The sequence below is a fragment of the Canis lupus genome, chromosome 25 (assembly GCF_003254725.2).
Source record: "Canis lupus dingo isolate Sandy chromosome 25, ASM325472v2, whole genome shotgun sequence".
NCBI classification, from domain to species: Eukaryota; Metazoa; Chordata; class Mammalia; order Carnivora; family Canidae; genus Canis; species Canis lupus.
In genome coordinates, this window is record NC_064267.1 from 37,941,887 (window position 1) to 37,958,955 (window position 17,069).

The following is a 17,069-nucleotide window of genomic DNA, read 5'->3' on the forward strand; positions in this document are numbered from 1 at the left end:
TGAGACTCTTTCTTACCTTCTTCTCCCTTCCTGTCCCCTGCCTCCTCTCTTGGAAAGGGTATTCGGGCCTTGTGTTACTGTCTGATTCAGTGTGGGATGCTCTATGATGTGATCTGTCTAGAGAAAAGAGAGAATGCATTCTAGTCCTAGTAAGATGAGGATATTAATTTGTGGGAAATAAAGTCAAAGTTACATTAATGGGAAGAATATAAATTTTTATTCTATATTCCCAGGCCAATGTTCAAAACTAAATGAATCTTTGTGTTGGTAGATGTTTGGTTTCGCTTCTCTGTAGAGAGGGGGTAGGTGGGGGCCAAGAAAACTCCCACTTTCCCTCCCTTCTGCCCGGCCCCAACCCCCAGTTGCTTCTCCTTATTGGGGCAGACATTCGTAGCCTGAGTTGGAACACAGTTCTTTCCTCTTTAAAGCCAGAAGACACTGGATGGCTAGGGTAGAAAGCAGAAGAGCGCCCAGGACTGACCATCTGGATTGGAATCCCATAGCCAATCAGAATGTCGTTCTATGCCTGGAGCTTCACCTTCTTCATATGTAAAATAGAGTTAATAATTCCACTGAGCAAGGGTGCCTGGGTGGCTCAGTGGTTGAGCGTCTGTCTTCAGCTCAGGGCATGATCTTGGGTCCTGGGATTGAGTCCCACATCAGATTCCCTGTGGGTAGCCTGCTTCTCCCTTTGCCTATGTCTCTGCCTCTCCTCTCTTTGTCTCTCATGAGATAAAAATCTTTTAAAAAGGTAATTCCCTTGAGCATTATATTAAAATACTAAAGTGCATAGTGCCTGGCATATAGTATAAATTCCATGCACGTTGCCTCTTATCGTGATTGTTATCATTGGCACTCAGTGCCTGGGTTTATGATTTACCCGGTTATTTCTCTAGGAAGGGGTGAAAAGAACTGGGAAAAGATAAGGGAGAGGATATTAGAGGGGATGGTGTTAGAGTGAAAGCTTGTAGGTGGAAGCAAGGAGACCCAGGTATGGTACTCTCTGAAAGCTTTGAGATGCTTCCTCATGGGGTTCATCCCCCTGCCCAGGAGGTGAGACATGAAATCTTAACTGCAGTGAAGCTTAAGAGAACTGAGCATCTAGACCAGGGGTGCAATCTTTGATCCCACACCCATTCTCTACACTCCTTATTCAGTGCAGCTTTGGAATAAACACCAGTGACTTGGCATGAAAGAACTGCCTCAGAAACTACAAATTCATATGCCTTTAGGGGCCACAGATGTGTCTCGAATGTCTGAGGCAGCCAAGTGTAAGACAGCTGGGGATTGTGGTGAGTGTATGTCTCACTTAAAGACCTTCAGATTCAAATATTTAAAACAAAAATCGCCCTCTGTACCAAATGGCTCTGCATGTCTTTGGTCTTTCTGAGATTTACTTAACTCTTCAAGTAGTCCTGAGCAAGGTGGCTTTGGACAAAGGTTCATGAAGCAGCATCTGTAAGAGGGAGAGGTATGGCTCTCTTTTCTCTCCCCAGTCACTCCCTTGTTTCCCAGAGCCGTCACCAGGGCCTTCTAGGTCCAGAAGAATCGTCTTCCAGACAGTGAATACTACAAAGGGACAAAGAGAGAGGAAAAGTCTACCCCATGGGTTATGTAACAGTGCACTTTGGGAAGAATACAATTAGTATTGGCTTGGAACTGCAGGGAAAGTAATGAGCACAATGAAACTGTCAGGAAAAGCAGCACAGTGGGGAGACATGGGTGGAAAGAGGTGCGTTACCCTGATTCAGAGTCTAGGATTCTGAAATTACCAGAGCCTCCAAGCCTCACAGTTCTTATTTGTGAAACAGGATCCTACTATTACTTCATGGAGACAGACGTGTCAAATTAAGCCTTAGGAAAGCATTGCTATGTTACAATTTCCACTGCCCATTTACTTGCATATGTTCTTACTGTCTGCATATATTTCCACTGGACTTTATCATCCAATTGTTCCTTTTTCTGAAAGTTTGAGTTCAGCTCTTAATCTCCCCTTAAAAATTGTATGTTTCCTTGATATTTTCATTTGTCTTTGGCTTCCCTTGTGAGTGATAAAATATATTCCTTTTGAAAATATCCTTATGTTCCACAATTCTAATGTCAGGAGTATCCATAAATTCTGAGATTTTATTAAAAAAACCTTCCTCTGTCGATTGCAATTGGATTGAACAAAGACAATTCCCAGTCCTGGCATATCTATCCCAACTGCTGCTTGGCTACTTTGTTGATCTACAACTCACCTGCAAAAATGCATGTGTTGTCTGTTGCGGTTGCAGTTACATGCAATGCCTGGAAGAATGAGTGTTGAAAATCAGCGTCTTCTCAGGGTTTAGCAAATCCGTTTATTTATAAGCAATCCTTTATACACAATTCGCTTATGCCCATAGACACTGGGTGAGCGGGAGCAAACAGTAGCTGCTATTTTATAGGACAAATTTGAGGTTTGTTTTAAGAATATGTGAAACAAATTAGAAAAAAAGAAGCTAGCATATAAACAGATTTCTTAGTAATATTTCTAGTAAAAGTGCTAGGAGCATGTGTCCAAACCCTTTTCCAAACCTTGCTATACTTTTCTATCAGGAGGGGCCACTTCTAAGAGTTGAGAAATTGCACGAGTTGGGGTTCTCAGTTTCTCTGGGATTATGTTTCTTTGAATCTGGTATGTGTTAGAGTTCTCTGAAGAAATGGCACCAACATGTCTATATATCTATGTATCTCCTTAAAAATGTCTCTCTCTCTCTCTCTCTCTCTCTCTATATATATATATATATATATATACAGATAGATTCTCAAAAGAGGACTTATTGTAAATAATAAATAAATAATAAAAGATTTTTCGAAAGAATTGGCTAATGTGGTTATGGAGGCTGACAAGTCCTAAGCTCTGTGGTCAGCAAGCTGGAGACCTAGGAGGGCTGGTGATGGAGTTCCAATCTGAAGTCTGGACCCAGAAAGAACCGATGTTTGAGTTTCAATAAAACAGTGGCCCAATTTGAAGGCAGTCAGACAGGAGAAAATCTCTTTTACTCAGGTGTCCAGATATTTAATCAAACATTCTGGGTATTTCTGTGAGGGTATTTGGGGCTGAGATTAACATTTAAATCAGTAGCCTGAGTAGAAGATGAGAAAGATTACACTTCCTAATATAAGTGGACCTCATCCAATTAGTTGAAGGCCTGATGAAACAAAAGGGCTGAGCTATCCCAGGAGGTATTTTTACAGATATTTTTTATGCATAGATACACCTATAGGTATACCCTTTTGTGTTTTACATAGATGGGATCCTATAATACCTACTGGGTTATACTTTATACTTTTCACTTAATGATATATCTTGGAGATGTACTTGTGTCTTTTTAAGGAAAGCACAATACTCTATCATTTGGTTGCACCTTGATTTAACTTAACCAGTTGAGAATTGATTAATATATTGGTTGTTTCCAGTAATGCTGCAATTAACACAATTATAAATATAAGTGTATGTACCTGTGTAAGTGTGTAAATAGGATAAATTTCTGAATAAATTCTCCATATCAGTTTTATTTGGTTGTTATTTATCTGAGAAAAATATTTGGTTGTTTAAATTTTTTTTTCGTCTGATGACAAATAAATAGGAACTTTATTATACAGGCATAATAAGTCCCAAATTTTTAAAAGATGAATTTCTGGCGAGTGAGTGATGTCAGGGAAGACAGAACTCTAAGTCTATGTGTATTGGATGGACTTCTTTATGCATTAATGATCATGTTAAGAATCAGGTGAAAGTAAAAAAAAAAAAAAAGAAAAAAAAGAATCAGGTGAAAGTCCTATAGTTATATACATGATGGACTGGACCTTGCTTTTGTGCTTTCTATGAAGATAGATTTTACTGATGCAAAAAATTACATAAACAAAAATACTCTACCTACTTAAGAATAAACTTAGGATCATCTGTTTGCATACTGTGTTTTAGTTTCAAATTATTCTTAAAATATCTTTTTAAAATGAGAAAAAAAGGCATTTCTCTGAAAGCATTCTATAATTTAGGCTGAGACCCCAGCAACTACCAAAAAGCTGAAAAAGGAAAAAATCTAGTAAAACAATATAAATGACTTAACAAGTTTCCCTCCTTAAAAGGACTTGCTTTGTATGTACCTTGCTCAGTCTTGAGCAAATTTCCTTTGTTTTATTTGGAGTTTTAAATCAATCTTCCTAAAATCATAGAGAAGCTGGCCTTATTTTGGAGGGCATCTTTTGGTAAAATAAAGCTAAAACAATGACAGTGTTTCTACTCATAAATACCTTCTTCTCTTTTGTTATAATGATTCTCCACCTTTTTTTTTTTATGTCTTTACTGCAGAAAAGCGAATATAGATGAGCACGAAGAAGCTAAGACCATGCACCATCCACCGCTCAGAGACAATGGCTATTAATATCCCTCCACAACCTCCTCTTTTCAAGTTTATACAGTAACAACAGTGAAGATGGGAGCATATTACTCTGCTACTTTTTAAGGTGTTCACTTTTGTGTCATATCTATACTGTTAAAGAAATTAATTTAAAAAGTCTCTTTGCGTTTATTGCTCCATGCTATTTCTTTGGGTGGTAAAAATAATAATCAGTACAATTACAAGTTAATTCTTTGTGAAAACTCATGTTGTATAGTCCTTAGTCGTTCTTACAAAATGACCAAACTAAGTACAATTGCATTTCTTTTTGTTTGAAAATAGCTTGTGGATAGGAAATAAATATGCCACATTTGGGGTAATGATGTTATATGATTTTAGAAAAAGTTTTAATGTCATATTTTTGATCATTCATTTGCTATTGACCGTTTTTTAAACCAGTTATTCAGAATTTGTAGGAAGTAAGAAAACATTCTTCAGAAATGTGTGAAATGGTAAGAATTAGGTGAACTGGTCAAATTGTGCTGTGCCTTTACATTTTCTCCTCATACACACAAACGTGCATGTGTGCACTCATGCACACGTTTTTACTCAGATGAAATTATAAGCGCAAAAGAAGCCCTAAGTGATGGAGTAAAAAAATGATGTCACAACACATGTATCCCCAGAGGGCACTGTATAAGTAAAAGAAGATTCTAACTCTTTTCTTCATGATGTTCAACTTACGAGGAAAAAGGAGTTCTTGTTATGCGATCATGCTTATAAATACCAACTCTTTCTCCACACCTGCTTTTTATTCTTTTTTTAAAAAGATTTTATTTATTTATTTATTCATGAGAGACAGAGAGAGAGAGACAGGCAGAGACACGGGCAGAAGGAGAAGCAGGCTCCATGCAGGGAGCCTGACGTGGGACTCGATCCTGGGTCCCCAGGGTTAAGCCCTGGGCTGAAGGCCGCGCTAAACTGCTGAGCCACCTGAGCTGCCCCACACCTGCTTTTTAAAGTTATTTATTTATTTTAAAAATACGTTTAAAGTTTATTTATTTATTTCTAGTAATCTCTACACCCAACATGGGGCTCAAATCCATGACCCTAGATCCAGAGTTGTGTGCTGTTCTGAGTCAGCCAGGTGCCCCTCCACAGCTGCTTGCTTTCTTTCTCTTTCTTTCTTTCTTTCTTTCTTTCTTTCTTTCTTTCTTTCTTTCTTTCTTCTTCCTTTCTTTTTTAAAAAAGATTTTATTTATTTATTCATGAGAGACACAGAAAGAGAGAGGCACAGACATAGGCAGAGGGAGAAGCAGGCTCCATGCAGGGAGCCTGACGTGGGACTCAATCCCTGGGCTGAAAGCGGCACTAAACCGCTGAGCCACCCGGGCTGCCCAGCTGCTTTTTTTAAATTACCAATTGCTTACTAGTTATTGTTCAGAAGCCTAGTAGGGTAGCTTTGGTACTTTAGAGAGAGATTTTGAGGGAGGGGGAAATAGGAGCTACAGGATAGGAAGCATCCCTAATTTGGAAATAAAGGGACTCCTAAATAATGAAATATTTGTATACTGTAGTTTTATTATATAATTTATAAAATTAAAATATAGTTCATGTACCATAAATTGACCCCTTGAAAGTGTACAAATTCAATGGTTTCTGGTAAATTCATAGAATCATGTAGCCATCGCCATGATCTTAATTTCAAAACATTTTCATCAGTCCCCATTAGCAGTGACTCCATAGTCATCCCTACCTCCCCTCCCCCCACTTTGCAAACACTAATCTACTTTCTTTGTGGATACACTTACTCTGGACATTTCATTTAAGTGGAGTCATATCATGTAGCTTTTTGTGTCTGACTTCTTTTTTTTTTAAGATTTTGTTTATTTATTCATGAGACACACACACAGAGAGTGAGAGAGAGACATAGGCAAAGGGAGAAGCAGGCTCCCTGCTGGGAGCTCGATGTGGGACTTGATTCCAGGACCCTGGGATCATGACCCGAGCCACAGGCAGATAGATGCTCAACCACTGAGCCACCCAGGGGCCCCTTATGTTTGACTTCTATCATTTAGTATAATGTTTTGAAGATTCATCTATGTTGTAACATGCTTCAGTATTTCCTTCCTTTATATGACCAAATAATATTCCATCATATACCTATGCTATTTTTGTTTATCCATTCATCAGTCATTGGATCTTTGAATTAGTTATTTTCACTTTTTGGCTTTTATGAATAGCTCTACTATGAATATTCACGCACAAGGTTTCATTTGTATGTGATGTTTTATACCTCTGCTGTGTTTTCAGATCTGATGTGGACCTCATAAATGCTTTATGAGATAAGGCAGGTCTTGCTATTTCAATGTCATAGGGAAGACAAAGGATCCTAGATAAAACTGCCTTATACAAGCTGGAGTCAGCATTCAAATCCAGTTCTAATTTTTTTAAAAGATTTTATTTATTTATTCATGAGAGACAGAGAGAGAGGAAGAGACATAGGCAGAGTGAGAGGCAGGCTCCTCACAGGGAGCCCCATGTGGGATTTGATTCCGTGACTCCAGGATCACACCCTGAGTCGAAGGCACATGCTCAACTGCTGAGCCACCCAGGCGTCCCAAATCTAGTTCTATTTTTAAGAATCACTGAAAGAATGTCAAAAGAAGCACACTATTCCAAAGAAAGATGAAATTTGTTGTCTGTTTTTAGTCTGATGAAGATGGGAATGTGTTTACCCCTGCCTGTTGGAAAAGCAATGCCAAGACTAATTTACAGATTCCAGAAGAAAATGTTTCCCTAACAAGTGGTCAAAATTTCTTAAAACAGAATTAAAACAAAATTATACTCAGGCTGCTGTATAGGTACAAGCAGTTTTGCAGTTTTGTCCTTTGTTATTTCGTGATTTTACTTTCAAGGAAAATTTCAAAGACAGATTGTAGCTGTTCGCAGTTCTAATGGTTCGCGGAAAGAAACAGCTCCAGATTATTTTTTCTCCTAATTGTCATGCATCTTCTCTTGGAGACATGTTTATGACTCGATTTAAATCTTAACACAGTCTATTAATATTTCAGATTTGGCATCAGACCCATGAGATAGTATTATTCATGCAAACCTTGCCAAAAGCATTCTATGAGTCAAAACTTGACTAGATTAATGCTGTCCTTTTTGATCATTTGGGTCATCAAATATTGAAGTTTTGCAAGGGACTTTACAAACAGTTTAATTCCAATTTTTTACCCAATGCACATATTCTGGTCTATGAATTCAGTTCTGCTTCCCAATCTGCCCTCTTAGGGCCAAAAGCAGCATCACTAATGATAAAGAACAGGAGCTTAACAACAAAAAATTCTGTTCAATTTTTCTTGCTTGGGTTGTTTCCATCTCCCGCTCCCCAGTATTCCTTCTGAACTTTGACTTGCTCTTGTCTTTCTCTGGCTTGCTGGGGGTTAATTTCTCTTACCTTGCATCGAAACTTGTATTCGGTTTATCGCACTCTATTGACCTTATTGGTTTAAATGACTCTGTTCTATATCAGACAATGTGTGTCTTGAGAGTTGTGAATTTTGTTCTCTTCCACATCCAGTAGAATTCCTAGCACAGCCATGCAATAAAGGTTTGTCGAATTGGATTGACTTTTTAATAGACTCTTAAGAAATCTGAGTTCTGACTTTGAGTGCGGTGTGTGAAATCACTATCTGCATTACAGTCAGAGCTAGAAGGACTGAGCTGGACCTATAAGATTTATAACACATCCTGCACACATTACCAACATTTAGGCAGTTAGTGAAGTGGATACAAAGTAGAAGTTAAGCCAGATAGAAGTAGAATCAAAATTAACATTTAGAATGACTACCCATCTCCATGCAGGTAATTGGTAGGGTAAAAGTGTGTGGGATATGTAAAAAGTTTAGATATTGGGATTAGCTCATGGTCTTTTAGTGGGACTGGATCATATTATTAGCTCATTTTGTAAGGGTCGATAGGTCTTCTTTCAACATGAAACTCTTGAGCAATCATTTTGAAGGTGGAGTCTAAAGTCCTCCGAGACTGATTGGATGTGGGTATAACAGATAAAACAGTCAAGGATGTTTCAAGACAATGTTTCTGACCTGGGCCACATGAGGATGGAGTTGCCATCAATTGAGAATGGGGGTGGTGGTGGTGGTTCTGTGGTGGAGCAGGTTTGTGAGAGATGACCAGGAATCAGTCCTATGCTCTAGGCAGGCAGTGGGCACATCTCAGTGAACAAAAGAAGCAAGATCCCAGCATCTGCCATGACATTCTCATGGAGGATAAGGGACAGAAACATGATCCATAAGAAAATTCTATAGATGTTAGAAGGGATGAGAGATAGGAGAAAGTATAAAGCAAGGAATGGGGATCAAGGGTGTTGGTGTGGGGATGGGGGAAGGTATCTGGAGGAAGAGCATTTCAAGCAGAAGAAATAGCTCAAGGGCACAAGACACACAGTGCCTGCTTGCTCCTCCTGGCAACACAGCGGCATGAAGTGTGTAGAACAGAGTAGCTCTAGGAGAGGAGGAGAAACTGATGGGCTAAGGGGCAGGGCCTGATGGATTGTTGTCCCGTAGGGCCTGATGGATTGTTGTCAGGACTTTGGTTTGTACTACTACAGTCCAAACAAGGAATCTTTAGTGGCTTTCCTACAGAGCGGTGGCATGATCTGACCTAGGGGATTGCTCTGGCTGCTGGGTTGAGAAGAGACTCTAGGAAGGTGGAATATATTCAGGTGGAAGCAGGGACACTTTTAAAGATGCTATTATAGTAACCTAGACAAGAAGATGGTGGATTCTGGATATATTTTGAGAGGACAGCCAACAGGATTTCCCTATAGATTGAATGTAGGGTATGACAGAAAAGGGAATCAGGATGACTGAAAGGTTTTTGACCCGAAGGACCGGAAGGGTGAAGTTGCCATCAGTGAAACAGGGGACTCTGGAGAAGAGGAGTTCTACAGAGGAGTTGTTTTGTATGCCAGCCTGAGATGCCTTTCAGACATCCAGGTGATGTAAACAGTATGAGAGAAGGAAAGTCCATTGGCGAGAGGCTGCAGGGGACACAGTGTCCTCAGGGAAGAGCTGAGTTACAGTTCTAGTGAGAAAAAGGAGGGACCATTCAGAGAGGCTTGTGCATGTTGGGATTGTACAAAGGATGAACTGTGCCTCACAGAGGGCAGTGTGGGAAGGTTTCAGAGAGTTGAGGGGGAATGGAAGATGGGGTCAGATAGGGGCCAAGCCAAGCCTTGGGGGGTACAGTGAGGAAGATTCCAGATGACCTGAAAGTCTGGGCCTTATTAAGATGATTGACAGGCACAAGTATATGGGACATAATGAGATTTGTCCTGGCGGATTCAAGGCAGTGGTGCTGAGGCTTTGAATGTCAGGGGCTGGCCAAAGGCGGGTATCCAGGGCTTTCTTTTGACCCTGTTAGAGGTGATCAAAGCAAGATGCTTTCCTCTGACCTGGCTGATGTGTTTAAGAGCCTCTGGGGAAGATAGAAGTTGCCCTGGCAGGTGCCCTCTATTGAGTCCTGTTTATGTAGGTAGAAGGCATGGGATATTTGAGATGGTATTACATTTAAAGCACTAGGCTAAGCAATGTGGGGCACAGAGAAGTCATGTGGGTGTTGCCCTTAAACTATTTGTGATGATTATATTAAAATTGAAATAATAGTTTCATCATAGTCTAGCATAGTAGCAGTCTGTGTCACTCTCATATATCTCGGAAGAATCCCTCGGAGAGGGCATTTTGTCCCGTGATAGTCTTCAAAATGGCTAGTGTTCTTATGAGAACATTATTTTTATTTTAATTTTTAAAAAACTATTTGTTTATTCATGAGAGACACAGAGAGAGGCAGAGACATAGGCAGAGGGAGAAGCAGGCTCCCTGTGGGGAGCCTGATGTGGGACTTGATCCCAGGACCCCGGGATCATGCCTTGAGCCAAAGGCAGACACTCAACCACTGAGCCACTCAGGTGCCCCAGAACATTATTTTTAAAGGCACTAATTGGCAGTCAGAAAATTCAAGTTCAAGTTTTTTTTTTTTTAAAGATTTTATTTATTTATTTATTTATTTATTTATTTATTTATTTATTTATTTGACAGAGAGAGCATAAACAGGGGGAGTAGTGGAGGAAGAGAGAGAGAGAGAAGCAGCTCCCCACTGAGCAGGGAGCCTGATGTGGGGCTCTATCTTAAAACCCTGGCATCATGACCTGAGCCAAAGAAAGACACTTAACCGACTGAGCCACCAAGGTGTCCCTCAAGTTGAAGTTTCCCTTTTTAGTTTACTAATTGTGAATTTCATGCTCTTTATATATTCACTTTTAATATCTGTTGGTAGTGGCATAATGAAATCTTCCTCACAGACAAATGAAAAATAAAATATAATAATTGCATGTAAAGAAGTGTTACAAAGAACCCAAAGGTACATGGACATATAAAGTGTTATTATCATGGTGAGAAATGTTTAATGTTTTTCTGTATATTTAATCTGTGAGCGCCAGGAGAGCCTCGAAAGCACACTTTATTTTTTTATTTTTTTAATTTTTTTAAAAGATTTTATTTATTTACCCATGAGAGACACAGAGAGAGAGGCAGAGACATAGGCAGAGGGAGAAGCAGGCTCCATGCAAGGAGCCTGATGTGGGACTTGATCCCAAGTCTCCAGGATCATGCCCTGGCTGAAAGCGGCGCTAAACCGCTGAGCCACCAGAGCTGCCTGAAAACACACTTTAAAATACTCAGCAGACCCTGCGCCCCATCCAGGAGCTTGAGGAACCAGCAATGGTACTTTGAAAATGGTGATCTCTTCTTGGATTTAATAGAATAAAGAAAAAGAAAAAAATATTCAAAATAGAATTGTCATCATTTGCTTTATTTAGCAATGTAGACTATACAGTGAGACAATTTTAATATTTTTGTATACATTAGAAATTACTGTGATGTATTTTCTTCTCAAAGGAAAATGATAAACATTACAAGATTTTATTCTTAATGTATTTTAGTTAAGCACTTCTGATATAAAAAGGTTGGTTCTTTTTTTTTTTTTAAATTTTAACATTTTGTTGTTCCCCTTTATATACTGCTCTTCTTCCCTAATGTTAAATGATAGGATTTGGTCATTAAATAAATGATCACCTGCAGTCACTACTCCAAACGGATGGTGGATGTGGCAGTGAGCACCCAGGGGTTCTATTCTGTTTTTTAGTACAGGAACTTATTTGGCTGCTCAGAATGAAGGGCAAGCGAGGCTACAGATGGTGGGTAGGATGGGATCTGACTATAATCCCCAGTTAATCCCCGTATGGGCCAGCAATCAAACACAATTTTCTCAAAGTCAGTTCTGGAATATTCTCCCTGTTACCAGTCTCTCCCAGTTTTGAATCTATTATAATTTAAGCACAGAATGGTATCCTTTACATTTGAGATAAAAATACTGATAGGTGAAGAACCCAAAGCCACAACTAATTCAAGATGAGCAGATATACAGAGTTAGAATTAACCATATAGGTGATGGGCCCCTGTTCTACAGTTGAGCCCCCCAAATATGCTGCTTTTCTCACTTGTGGCTCTTTTCAACAGAGGATAGAAAAAAGTGGTTTCACTTAACATTTCTATTCCGCCTGCTGCACAAAGTGCCATGATGCATAGGTTCCTGGGGCTGGAACCAGTCGTTCTCCTTTTCTTTATTTTATTGAAGTATAGTTGACATACAAGATTATATTAGTTTCAGGTGTACAACAGAGTGATTTGACTATTCTATGCATTACACAATGCTCCCCACAGTAAGTGTAGTTACCATCTGGAACCACTCTTGAGAGATTGTCTACTCTATCTGCATCCACTCTTTAGGGCCTTGTTTCAGTTGAATTATCCTTAAGCCATGCCAGATGAAGGCAACTGAGCTCTAATTTTAAATACATTTTCACTGGGAAAAATGTTTATGACTTAGTATATAGCTACAGAAACAAGCATATTTTGAGAAACTTTCCAATGCCTATATTCTATTTCTCATGTTCTCCTTTAGGTTAAATTAGCAGGAAATAAGGGAAGGGATGCTGCAAATATAAGGGCAAAGAAAAAGGATAAAGTGTCCAATAACCCCAAGTGTCTTAACTAAGAAGCAGAGGCACAGTTAAATATGCCATGAAGTGTCACTCTCACCATTGAGAAAAAATGGTACAAACCATGGATCATCTAATGGGATGAGCTGTTTGTAGAAGCTTATCAAACTGGGGCGCCTGCATGGCTGAGTCGGTTACATGTTTGATTCTTGATTTGGGCTCAGATCATGATCTCAGGGTTGTGAACTTGAGCATGAATCAGGCTCCACACTGAGCATGGAGCCTGCTTAAGATTCTCTTTCTTTTTCTCTCGTCCTCTATAACAAATTAGAAAACTTATCAAACAATCTTGTTTACAAGTAAAGTACAAGGAAATCCAGCTCAAATTGGCTTACTGACAAAGAAATTCATTGACTCCCATTAACTGGAAGCCAAGACATATGACATATTTTGTGGTCTTAATCCATTGACTTTTGCTTCATTTCCTTTCTTAGCTCTGGATCTCCCCATGGGTCAGTGGCACCATCGGGCCGGTAGTGAACTGGATGCAGAAGTGCCAGACATACGATCCACGAAGAACATCACCATTGGATGACAATAAAATGCTTCCAGAAGCTCATTCTGAAGAGCGTGGGGATATCTATTCTCATGATTCATAGGCAAGAATTTTCATTTGCCTTATCACTGACAAGAGGAATGGATTTACCCTCCAGCCGGAGCTCTGTTTGGAAGGCCTAAGCTCTATTTGGAAGGCATGCTAGATAGACAATTGCCAATGTCCACCAACTCAATTTTTATCTGTTGAATTTTGCTGAGGGTGAGTACCATATTTTACCCATTCTTTATTTCTGGCATCTATTATAGTGGCTAGTAAATAGTAGCAGTTCAATAGATGCCATTGAATAAGTAAATCAAATTAGTACCTAGAAGGTACTATTTTTGTCTGGTAGTTAAAAAAATAAAGTCTAAATAATCCCTGGTTTTCTGAAATTAAAAGCTAAGGTTTTTGTAGGAACATTCCATTTGGAGGGGACAGAGGAAGACACAATCATAAACCAGGACTCAAATTGCATAGGATTTTATAGTAGACCAGATGTCAACCATTTGAATGACATTTAGCTGTAAACAGACGTTAAGTGTTACATTTTCTTTTAATGAACGGTTTGTGTCCTGAATCAAATTAGCTTCTGAATTTCACGCAATGGAAGCTTCCAGACCTCTAGGCTGCATTAATAGAGTTAGAATTATTTTGCTTGAAGATGAGGAGGGATGGACTCATGGGTTGGCAATTTGCAGGTATTGCTAACAGATTTTGTGATTGCTGGGACTTACAGCTATAGTGCTCAACAGAAGTTCAGCAGAGAACAACTGGCACCAGCTTTTGGGAACTTCTCTGTTGATGTGAATTTTCTTCTGCTTCCCTAGCAGTTTACCCAGAACAATAAAATGTTACAAATTCCCAGAGTTGGAGAACTGGGAGTGACAGGGCACAGGCTCTCCACCCATGCTTTGTAACAACCTTTTGGTCCCTAATATGTCCACCCAACTGCTGTTTTTTAGGGTTATAGCCTCTGTCAGGGCATTGGGGATACCTTGAAATCTCATGCCAAACTCTTAAAAAGTAAACAATTCAACAGGTGGGTGTCTGTGGGAGGAGCCCTGGGCGGTCCATGGTAACAAAGTGAGCACTTCCTCATTATGGCTACTTCTTCATCCAGATTCAAAAGAAAACAAACAAGCCTGGCCTCCACCTCAGGGACTGCACACCTGCAAGATTGTTTACCGATTGAGCCACCCTTCTGAGCTGAGCCCAGAGGTTGCAAATTTGTTGAGCTGGCACAAGCTGTGTGGTTTTCTTTCTTTTTATAATATTTAGAGTTGAATGACTTTAGGTGAGGCAGGTTCTTTTGTTCACTATAATCCTCATCACCTCCTATTTGACTTCATGCATTTACATTACCTGCTTGGGCCCCTGTAAGCATTGACTTTGCCACCCCAAACTAAGCCCCAGAAGGAAATAGACATAGAGGCTAAGTTTATTCAGGTTGAGTAGCAAAAACACAAAGAAAAACAGAGACTTTCCATCACCCAAGAATAAATATGATCTTTACCATTTTCAATTATCACATTCTGGTTCATTCCAGAACCAGCTTGAAACCAGGATTGGAACGACCTTCAGAGCTTGGTTATCCTTTACCCATCTAGAAAGAACTGTGACTTTGGATTGACTTGGAACTCCAAGGAGTTTCCTAGAACTTCTCTAAAGCCATGGTTCATCTTTTTAAAAAAATATTTATTAATTTTAGAGAAAAAGAGAGAGCGAGTGAGCATGGTGGGGAGGGGAGAAGCAGAGGGAGAGGGAGAGGGAATCTCAAGCAGACTTCACACTGCATGTGGAGCCTGACGTGGGGCTTGATCTCATGACCCAGAGATCACAATAGCTGAAACCAAGAGTCACATGCTTAACCAACTGTGCCACCCAGGCGCCCCATAAAACTGTTTCATCTTAATAGTTTCTATTAGATGGCTTAATTTGGAAGAGAAGAATAGTGTTTTCTTTATGTGCACAAAGCACCATGGCATGAAGTGTAAGAAGCAGCCCCTTTGCTCAATTGTAAGTTGTTTCAATTATTAATTTTCTTTCCATATTTTCCATGTGGGTTGCTCTACTGATTTGCCTTCTAATAGTCCTCCACATCTATTCCTACTATCTATATTATATTTATGCATCCACTCAACCAACGTTTGTTGAGCAACTACTATGTACTGGGCACTCCCGGAACCAGGGTCTACCAACAACCCTTGCCTAACAGATGGAAGCTAACTTTGCATGAGAAGCTCTGAAAAATGAGAACAGTTATGGTAAGTCAGTGATTTAAGGGAAACTTCATTCAGGTTATTTGCGAAGATAGAACATTTTAAGAGATATATCACAAATCCTTATACATATATGACATGTTAGCTATTCAGAGCGACTTAAATATGCACTTAAAATTTGTTTTTAAATTATTATAGATTCATAGGAAGTTGCAAAGACAGTACAGAGAATTCCTTTGTATGGGATCATCTGCTTTCCCTTCATGTTACATTTTATGCAATTATAGTACATATAGTACATAGCTAGTACAGTGTGTGTGTATATTTTTATGTCCTTTCATGTGTAGGTTTGTGAAATCACCATTGGGGTTCAGAGGCAGAAGTATTCCAAAACCACAGAGATTTCCCTCTGGCTACCTGTTCCTCCTCCCACCATAATAAACCCTGCAACCATTAATCGGTTTTCTGTTTCTATCATTTTGCCATTTTGAAGACTTAGATAAGTGTGAACTTTTGAGATTGGCTTCTGGGACTCATCAAAATGCCCTTGAGCTGGGGCCAAGCTGTTGGTGTATCGATAGCTCATTACTTTGTATCACTCACTGAGTAGTATCCCACCTATGAATGCACCATGTTTATTGGCCATTTCAATTAAAGTTGCTAGGAACAATCCTGTACAGGTTTGTGTGCACATATATCCTAATTTCTTTGGGATAAATGCAATTGCTGGGTCATATGCTAAGTATATGTTTAGTTTTTTTTTTTTTAGAGAAACCACCCAACTGTTTTGCTGAGCGGCTGTGCCAGTTTGCTCTCCTAACAACATGCTAGGAAAAAAATAGAGCATCGATTCTTTAGGAAACTGATTCTTGATAAAGATTCTTCAAACGAGAAAAGCTAGTATGTCAATAGGTTTGTGATCATTCTGTCTCACCAAATTATGTTCTTCTTGCGAGGTAAGACTTCATAATTGATGGGGAAAACTGGAATCCTAGTATATGTCTTACTGAAGACCAGCAGACAGAGGCTAAGTTGGATGGACTGGGCAGAAGTGGGCAAAGCTGACCTCAGTTGCTGATCTCACTCTGTCAACGTGGACACAATTTGTGCTGGCATTCCAGATAATCAAGAGGCACTTGGCCATCAACGGGTGTTCTTTCAAGATGCTGAAACAATTTTTGAGTTTTATCTTCTTGCTTCGGCCACATCCCTAAGATGTAGGAGGCAGGTTCTTTCAGCCAGTTTTTTGAAGGAGAAAGTACAAGGATGCAAGGTCACGGCAATGAACCTCAAAGACAGCAGTCAAAGTCACAAAGTGATGGGATGGAAAAGATTTCTGGTTTCAGGTCAGTTCCATCACTTTTTAGCTGTTTAACTGGCCCATGTTACTTGACACCTCTCAGCCTCAGCTTTCTTCTCTATATAATGGCCACACTAATGTCTACCTCATAGGATCCATGAAAATATTAAGTGCAATTGTGCAGGTAAATCAGTGGGCATAAAGTCCCACCAAACACAGCTACCATTCAGGGGGGGAATTTATTAAATTTGAGGCACTGTACTTAGTCCTTGTAGGTGCTTAAGAAACTCGACTGTGGGGCAGCCCAGGTGGCTCAACAGTTTAGTGCCGCCTTCGGCCCAGGGCTTGATCCTGGGACCCCGGGATCGAGTCCCACGTCGGGCTCCCTGCATGGAGCCTGCTTCTCCCTCTGCCTGTGTCTCTGCCTCTCTCTCTCTCCTCTCTGTGTTTCTCATGAATAAATAAATTTTTTTTTTTTAAAAAAGAAAGAAACACAACT

At 39.7% G+C, this 17,069-nt stretch overlaps 1 long non-coding RNA gene across 21 annotated transcripts in view; it reads left to right on the forward strand.

Moving 5' to 3' along the window:
• LOC112669807 (uncharacterized) overlaps window positions 1–17,069 on the forward strand; it is a 63,490-nt gene that overhangs the window by 27,280 nt on the left and 19,141 nt on the right. For 19 of the 21 annotated variants that reach the window (XR_003142559.3, XR_003142556.3, XR_004818408.2 and 16 more), the window contains 4 exons: window positions 4,340–4,494; window positions 12,948–13,270; window positions 14,172–15,315; window positions 16,232–16,616. This is a non-coding gene — a long non-coding RNA (uncharacterized LOC112669807). Of the gene's footprint in view, window positions 1–4,339; window positions 4,495–12,947; window positions 13,271–14,171; window positions 15,948–16,231; window positions 16,617–17,069 lie in introns of those variants that run through there. The other 2 variants (XR_007405848.1, XR_003142549.3) reach the window with 2 other exon arrangements.